This window comes from Thunnus thynnus, chromosome 11 (assembly GCF_963924715.1).
Source record: "Thunnus thynnus chromosome 11, fThuThy2.1, whole genome shotgun sequence".
Taxonomy (NCBI): Eukaryota; Metazoa; Chordata; class Actinopteri; order Scombriformes; family Scombridae; genus Thunnus; species Thunnus thynnus.
Window position 1 is genome coordinate 8,305,988 of NC_089527.1, and position 9,300 is coordinate 8,315,287.

The window sequence follows — 9,300 nt, forward strand, 5'->3', positions numbered from 1 at the left end:
AGCATTTTTTAATATTGCGGATTTTAATCACATTAACATATAGTTCTGGTAAAGAAAATTTAAAAAAAATACTAAATTGGCAAAAACATCCGCACATAGTTAACAATAAGTTAATAAACAACTTGTAGAGATACTTACTGAAAATAGTTTATCTTTAAAAGGAACGATCGCTACTTTTCATCCAGCTTCAGCGACAGAAAAGGTGGTCTGGTTCCAAAACGGAGATATTGTCGCAGCTGTTCACATCTGTTGCATCACTGAAGCGCATCCTCTGAAAAAGGATTTGTCAGCTACTTCAACACAGTGAAGGAATAAAGAAGAAAACGGTAAAGTTGCAAAGCGGCACGAGACGAAGTTATCAAATCTCCGAGAGGAAAGAGTCATATCTCCAACTGTCCGTTTTTATCTCTTCTTCTTCAAACACAACAGTTGTTGATGATGATGACGGCGGCGGCGGCGATGGTAGTGGTGGTGTTCCAGCCTTGGTCTGGAAGGTCTGGAGGTGAAACACCGGTCCGGTTTATCACGCGCTTCTCTCGCTCTCTCCCTCTCTCTCTCTCCTAACAGCGCGCGCAGGGCGCCAGAAGGAGTCCCGGCTGCGCGTGGATTGGACTGCTGTTCTACTGGCAGCTCCCGTCGTCCTCCGGTTCCCCTGCCTGTCTGTCTGTCTGTCTGTCTGCCTGATTGTCCTCCTCCCTATATACTGTCCCCCTCTTTCCCCTCCAAGACATATAAATAGTAATATAACATATAATATAATAACATATAATAGTAACAATATGTCTAAAAATTGTTCCTGGATGGAAAAACAAAACAAGATATTTATGATAGGTCCTTTATGATAGGTAATGACTTTTAAAGTGACTTTTGTTCATTAAATCAAATAAAAAAACAGCTACACATGGGCTAATACTATTAATTAGGTACTTTTCAATAAAACTATTTTTTAAACACTGTTTTAATGATGTCCAATAAAATGAATTATGTCCCAGCATAACCAACCAAACAAAGTCATAGATAGAGAGTGAAAGAATTGATTCCCTTGCGAGATACCTCACCTCAAGACCTTGTCCTTGCCATATTGACATGTGATGTATTGATTATTTTAATCACCTTAAGTGCCTTACCAAACAGATTATCAAAGAGCCAGGATGTTAGGGATTTAGGCTGCGCGGCAGTGGATCAAGGTGTCAGCCTTGAGGTCTGACTGCACTGTATTCTGGTAGTAATTGCCTTATTCACAATGTGGAGGCTTAATTTCACACTCACAAGCTGCATGCAAAGTAGGCCATATGCTGTTGATTTGTCTTTTTATTTAATGCTGTGTAAATTTTTTTGACGACAGTAGGTCCATATAATCAAACAGTAAATGTGAGCCTTCTTATCAATCTCATACAGCACGTAAACTATTACTGGTAAGTCCTTAAAAAGGCTGACATAGGGAGTATTTAAATATGTACTTATGGTATATTTTATAGAAACAGGGATTTTACAAGTCAGCATCACAGTGAGTATAATTTGCATTAGTATGGTAAACAAGGTCATATCCCATGTGACCTTTGTTTTTCATTAGTGAAACTCCAAAATGAAAAGCTATTTCAAACAGCAAACTCACACAGAAGTTTTAAATTGTCTTTTGTTTGACAAAGAACGCTAAGTCTTTGTGTCACAGTTGCTCATGAAATGGTGTAACAATTTGATAGTGCAGGTCATAAAAAAATACAAAAAATACAGTGTCGTGTCAACCTGCTGGATAACCTTGACAAAAACAGGAAAAAAAAAACATCTGCAAACACAGAGGGCTTAGAAAAGTGAGTTTACCTCTTCAATTCCATTTGCTTGACTCCCATGTCATTCAGATGTAGGTCAGCTGGTCCCAATGTTCCAGGTGTTATTTGAGCTGCAGAGGAGTGGAGGTTTTCATTGGGCCGGTCCTGCCACAGTCTCAAACCCACAGTGTGCCAGCTGGCATGATAGATTGCACTATATGTTGTCCTTGAACTCCTTGAATTTGATGTAGGATAGTCAATTGTAATGCATTTCAGCCAGGACATTTACTGTACATCAGATTTAACCATTTATTTTAACAAGACATGCATGTTTGATTGGCGATGAGGCTCTGCTGTTGTGATGCTCTGAGTAAGCTGACAAACTGACTTTGGGCTCACAAGCCCCCCCCCGGCAGAGTTTTAGATACACAATGGTTGAAGAAAATTAACATGTATGATAGAACATTCAGATTCATTCAGGGAGATGAATTGCAGACAGTAGGTGGTGCAGGAGCGTAGTGAGCGTTAGGGCAAGCAGAATGAATGAGCACCACTTAGTTTAGAAGGACCGCCTAAGTGGATGCATATGGATGGATGGATAAATTGTGGACATGAATGATTGGATAGAAATGAGGCATGTGACTATAAATGACTTCAGTGCCTGCCTGAGCTAATGCTAAGCTACATTTTAGATTTGAAGCTGATTGGGATGTAATATATTCATTATGAGAATCTATATGTCTTTAGTTTATAAGGCGTTAAATTTGTTTCATAATAAAGTTTTTATTCCCTTTTTTTTAAGACAACACAAAAAAACAAGAGATATTACAAACTAAAGTCACAGCATAACTTAAAAGGAGGCAAAAGAGGGGAGAAAAATGTACATCTTTTTATTGTGTATTAGGGGTGTGCCTGAATACAAATATGATATTCAGCAAAGCACAAATAGTGGGTTTTTTACAAATATTTATTTCCTACGAATATGTTAAAAATGATTTGTTTTCGGGAAGAAAAAAAAACATGTCAAATACCAGCGCGCAGGTCAGTCACATCACTATCTCAGTCTCTCTCCTCTGCTCTGATGTTACGTCTATCAGCAGGTCTCAACGAGGGGAGTCACATCCACCTGCTACATGACACACATTTCCTAATTTGGACATCACTCCCAGAGTCGGGGGTGTTTCCCAGAGATAAAGCTGAACTACTGACACACATGAAGCGCTCCCAAGGGGACTCTCCATAACCTGTTGTTCCCCTTCTCCTTTCCACAAAGTTAGGTTGTAAAAAATAGGCAATAAATGAAAAGTGCAAAGCAATTATCGCCTTTGAAGTTCTTCCCTACATATTACATGGTGTGCGGTCTCTGTGTTATGGGTGTATAAATAGGTAGAAGTCTGTCTGCAATGAGGCGATGAGTGAAGCTTAAGCTCAGTAGTCAGCGCAGTCGTCTATGATCTGGGAGACTCCAGTTAGTTCTAGTTAGTTAGAGACCCGGTGTGGGGACCTCCTTGGTAAGATAGTTTATTCATGAACACCTATTGTAACAATTTAATTTTCTAAAATATAAAGAGTAAGAAAAACAAAAACAGGATTTTTAAGCCTTTCCACTTTTATTCGAATACAAATAATTTTGCTGCCTCAACAAATACAGATACAAATACAAATACTGGGCTCTCTGCACATCCCTACTATGCACTCTTATCAATGGATCCTATGTGTAATGTGAAAGGGGTCCCGCATAATTATGGACCCACAAAACAAATATCACCTGACTCAACAGCTTGTTTTCATGTCTTTCTGCTCATTGTTTATGGCCCACAATTTACTGTTTTGTTCTGCTTGCATACCATCATTTCAGCCATGACAAGCAGCTGTAGTCAGCAAAAAAGCTCTAATAAACCCACTGTATGCTACCTACTCAGCACCAACAGCAGACAGGCAAATTAAGCAACGACAACATTTGAGTATTTAGCAGTTCAAGAGTCAGATACTCCCCTCAGGAGTTGGTGGAGACCAAAAAACTGTCCCAAAAGAACAGTGAATATTGAACTTACATTCATATCGTGCTTTGTGTCTGCTGCATTTCAGGCAACTGTTTAACACATTCACCATATAGAGTACTGCAAACTTTATAAGGTGATAATATTCAGTGTAGTGTTTTCAGCTTGCTGCACTGCCCCAGTAGACCATAAAAACTATATTGAATGCAGGTTTAATGAAGTGACTATACGGCATAAGGAAAACTATTAGATAAAGTGCATCATTACTGTATAAGTAAAAAATTACAAATTGCGTGCTTAGAATCACGATGTTCTGTCTGACATTGTAATAGCTGTGACATACTGGCCTTTAATAGTCTGTAGCATTCATTATAGATGGGCTCTGTGGGGAGAAGAAGAAAATCATTATTAAAAAATTAGATGAGAAAATGATTCTTTAAACATAGTAACGCCGTGTGTGTGTGCGTGTTACACCAATCTATTTTTGACAAAGACAAAAGACATCAGAAAAGAAAAATGGAGCAAGTCCACGGGAGAATTAGTTTTGTGCAAATTACCCCTAAGTACATATCTAGAATGATCTAGCAAAACAACGACAGATCATTGAAAGACTGTAATGTGAGTAAATGTGAGCTGACTCTTGAGAATGTCCATCCATGACATAATATACTTTTCCAAGCACTTGTGTGCATGGATTTTTATTAAGATATGAGATCTGATGTTAATATCTTCCCCCTCTTATGAGGATTCATGTGTGTTTTGATATGAATCATGATTGATATGAATACGATTTGGGAAATGAATCAATCACCCACCAGTGACAGTTTCATCTTTTTATCCTTTGTGTTTTTCTAGCGGCAGTCAGTGTTGTTGGAGTGAGAATACAAGTGTTTAGGGTGTGAATTTTTAAATTTATGTATCTGCTCTTTACAGCGAAGGTAAGTGCTGACTGTCATGCAAGCAGCAAATTGAGTTTCCCTGCTTGTATAAAGAAGTTTTCCAAGATTCATGTGATCTTCAAGCGATGGTAAATTGGCTGCCTTACAGACAGCTTAAAGACAGAGAAGGATAGTCTCTGCACGCAGGTAGTCCAGAGGGGAGCCGCTTCAAGACTTCAAACTCCTGTCAATATATAAAAATAGTAGTGCATCATGACCATAACTTACAGACGGCTAAAATCTGTATGATTCATAAATAAAGATTTTGCAGAGTTAGGTAATGCTGTAAAACCACACAAGGTGCTGCTTAGACCAAAAATAACACAATAACACTGGCACACAGGTACTGTAGCGAGCTAAACTGGGAGTCATCATGCAGGGAGGCAGGGTATCCTAAATGAAAGAGCAATCCAGAGTGCCAATCTGTTTATATCACTTACATCCACAGTTTACTGGCTCTTACAGCATCATTTTAATCAGCGTAGAATCCCTAAATACCACACACTGTCACTAATCATCACCGATCCATCATTCACTTAATCGCAATACAGGAAGACTCCAGCAGTCATAAAATATGCTAAATTAGAATGAATGACCATGGAGATATGTAAGTTGAATACAAAAGCGTGGCTCTGAGTCAACAAAAGCAGATGGAGGAGGGATTTTTTATCTTAAGATATATCTGCTGAGCTTGATGAATCACACACAGGCATTCACACACAAATTTCATCCTTTGTCTGGTATATAGATATATAGATAAAGGGTCATAATAGGGATCACTGGTGGTTTCATTCCGCCAAAAACATACACTTTCTCAGTCAGAAAATGGGAGGACTGTGACAGTCAGATAAAAGAAAGACAAGGTCAGGAATTTGGAGCAGTGATGGCTGGAGCGGTAGAAATACCGTGCATTCACTGTCAGCGACTTGCACTAACCTTCCTCAATCACTTTAAGGTTGGAGGGTTGCAAGCAAGAGGGCTATGCATCTAGATGAAAAACAGCACTAGGTTTATGTTCATATCATTTTATTTTGATTAATACAGACACAGTAGAATTTTCCAATGTCAGGCTTTTTTCCTGCTTTTTCATGTCCTAAATGGTTGGTGGGAAACTGTTGGATGGCGTAATTCCACATTTGTCCCGTTATTAACATCCCGATGAAGTGATGATCACCATCAATTTATATTAAGCAAAGTTTAGGACAAATTTGACTGGTCCCTGCCTGTAATTGTCCCTGGGACTACTAATAACAGCTCCAAACACAAAACACATTCATCCAGCTCTGCCAAGAGCCAGGGGAGATGGCCCACTGATGTATGACCAGTTGTTTGTGACACAGAAGATAAAGGACTGAGGTGTGGTTTAGTGTTTGTGCGTTGGCTTGGAAGAATGTACTCAGCAGGCATTGACGATTCAAAAACCACAGGTACAGTTTTCCCCAGGAGGCCTCTCCTCTCTTCTTCCTGTTCACCTGCTCCTTAATGAATCTCCAAATGCTTTGCAATAGACAAATTACCCGTGTCAACTGCCTCCAGTCAATTCAGCCTCCTGTCGTCTACTTACTTATCCAAGTGTATCACTCTGGATTTCCTTTGACAAAGTAAATTCATCTCTTTTGATAAGGGGGTCAACATACTGATGAGTGGAGCTTTTACTGTAAAACAATTCATCACCATTACGTACTCGCTGCAGCAGTGTCCGAGGGAGCAGAGCATTAGCAGCTAATAGCATGCGCAGGCGGGGGACGTGGGGTGTAACTGTCTGATTAGCTGCTGTAATACATCTAGAGCTGTTTGTGTGAGACAGGATGACTTGTAATAAAACACAAATTGTACTGATGGATGGCAGGAAGTAAACTGGCAGAATGTGATTTATCATCAGCCCTTGTACTACATTATTCTTTAGTATGTTATAAATTATGTTGAAGCTCTTACAGTATATAGATTAAACAACCACACAAACACCTTAAAATGTACGTACAGTGGTTCCCAAACTAGGTGTCAGGACCCTAAGTTTGAGGGGCCAGCAGGTGATTTGATGAAAAGGAAAGAAAAAAATATTTATGTTACACAAAGCTGTTTTTTCCTGACTTTTCAACCATAATTAAGTCTGACACTATGAAGCCTTAATAATGGCTCTGTTCTATTCAAGTGTCCCAGTAAGACACAACAGCATGCACAATACCAGGACCCTAAACTCAGCCAGGTAAATGGAATTCAGCCATGATTAATATTATAATAATTAATTAATATTACATTATCTGCACCTGTGCTTTTTACACTGACATGTAAAAATGTTTTCTATCTTTCTATCTGTACTGATTATTATAATTATTATCGGCCCTGGAATTCCATATCAGTGCATCTTTATTAAGAATCCATCGTATCATAAAACTGCAAACACAACTTTGGTAATTTTGATAGCTAGTTTAATGAAGAAGAACCTTTAAAGGGGTACTCTAACTATTTAGTACTGTCATAAAGTTGCAATATTTTAAAAAGAACTGAAGCAGCAAAAGTCGAGATATGAAATATCCTGACTTTTAGTCTCTAGTATGGGTCAAACTCCAAAAACACTGGATACTACATTTCCCATCATGCAACTAAATAGTGTCTTTTATTACACACTTCCTGCATCCAAAATGCCCAAAGTAGCAATACTAATACTAATAGTAGGTTTATTGTTGATCTTGTTTTTCATTCTATGGAGTTTAGATAATGCAGTTTTATAATGTCTAACCTCCTGAAGTCTAGCAACATTACCATGGCCCCAGATCTCAACAAGTAATTAAATAACAAAGTAATTAAATACAATATTATCACAGTTAATTACAATAAACAACAAATGGGCAAAACAGTGCAAAAGAGACCTATGCAAAAATAAATAAATACATTTTTAAAAATCCTTGACTCTTTTTTTATAAATGAGGTGATGATTCACACCAAATATTTTCAGGTTAAATCAACATAATTACATCTATCTAACTGAAAGTACTGCAAGTACAGAGTCAAGGCCAACCATTTTAGGACAGTTAAAGGAAGCTTTGTTCACTATTTTTCAGACATGAAATATTATACTTTGTATGATGTAACCTTGGTAGCTATTGATGTTTTCTTTTTCATTTCATCTCATTAAAAGTACAGAATGATGACAACACATTCCAATGTTCTGTTTTTTTGTATTTATTATAAAAACTTCTACAAACTTGTAATTCTATGATGTATTGGAATATTACTTTTGACTACATTTTCACTGTCATTTACCACTTCATCAAATAAAGTCTGTCGCATCAATGTTTGGATCACGTTTCTGAACATGCAAAAAGTTAAACAGGATTCATAGTATTCAAAATACCTTCAGCTTGGCTATATGTATCTACAAAAGGGCACACCAGTGTTATTCTGACATCAAAATATTTGACGTCTGTCTTCCATGAGACCTCCAGCATTCATTACCATTCATGTTGAAAATTGTGAAATTGAGGTCAAATCCCCTGAAGAAAACTATGTTTTTCTAAAATTACAGTATTATTGTGCTGAAAAAAAAAAATTTACACACTTTAAACATTAAACCACAGTCTGAAAAACGTGTTATCTGAGATGCATCTCAAACATTGTAAGCTAACTCAAACTGGAAGGTATAAGTTTAGAAACAATGCAAGCCCAAATGTGTTCCATAGTATCAGTTTTGACATCAGTGTGCAAATGAAAACTGATAATAGTGATAGTTATTCCCACACAGTTTTATCGGGGTAATGACAGTGACATCTGTCTAGAGCTGGCATTCACTTGTGTGACCATTATTAACAGTTAGATAGATACATAGACTCTGTACTGTCCTTCAAGGAAATTTGTTGCCACAGTCTGTACAGAGCCTCAGATACATAAATACATAAATACAGTACACATCCACAACATAACTACATGAAAGACATCTATACAGGATACATCCACATTCATACACACATACACAAGTTACAGTCATTGGAATATTTTGTTTAGCAAAGCTATGGCAGAGGGGACAAAACTCCTGCTGTAACATGCCCGTTTCCAGGCCAGGGATCTGTATCTGCGACCAGATGGAAGCAGTGTGAAGAATGGGTAGAGGGGGTGCATGGGGTCGTGTACAATGTTGTGTGCTCTGCGTGTGATGGCTTTGCTGTTGAGTTCTGAGAGGTTTGGGGTGGGGAGGCCAATCATTTTGGAGGCATTTTGTGTGATGTGCATGTTAAATCAACAGTTATGGTGTAAAACTCATATAGTCAACAGTGGTAACAAATCAAATCTGTAACTAAATCTCTTCTTAAAAGCTAAACAAGTTGAGATGTAAAGTTCTTGTGTTAAAATGGTGGACATGTATAACATAGCTATGAATAAAATATCATTATAGCAACTGCGACATGTCCACAAATGCATTAAAAAGAAACTTTCAGAATTGGCCTGGACATACTGTGTCAGTGATAAGCTTCCAGTCTGGTTTACTAGTTGTGAAAAAAACATGAATAAGTTAATTCTATGAGTGTTTTGAGCAATCCGCCTACGCACTGTACAGCCTGCACTGCACTTTTGTTGACCTGTATGTGTCAAGAGCCA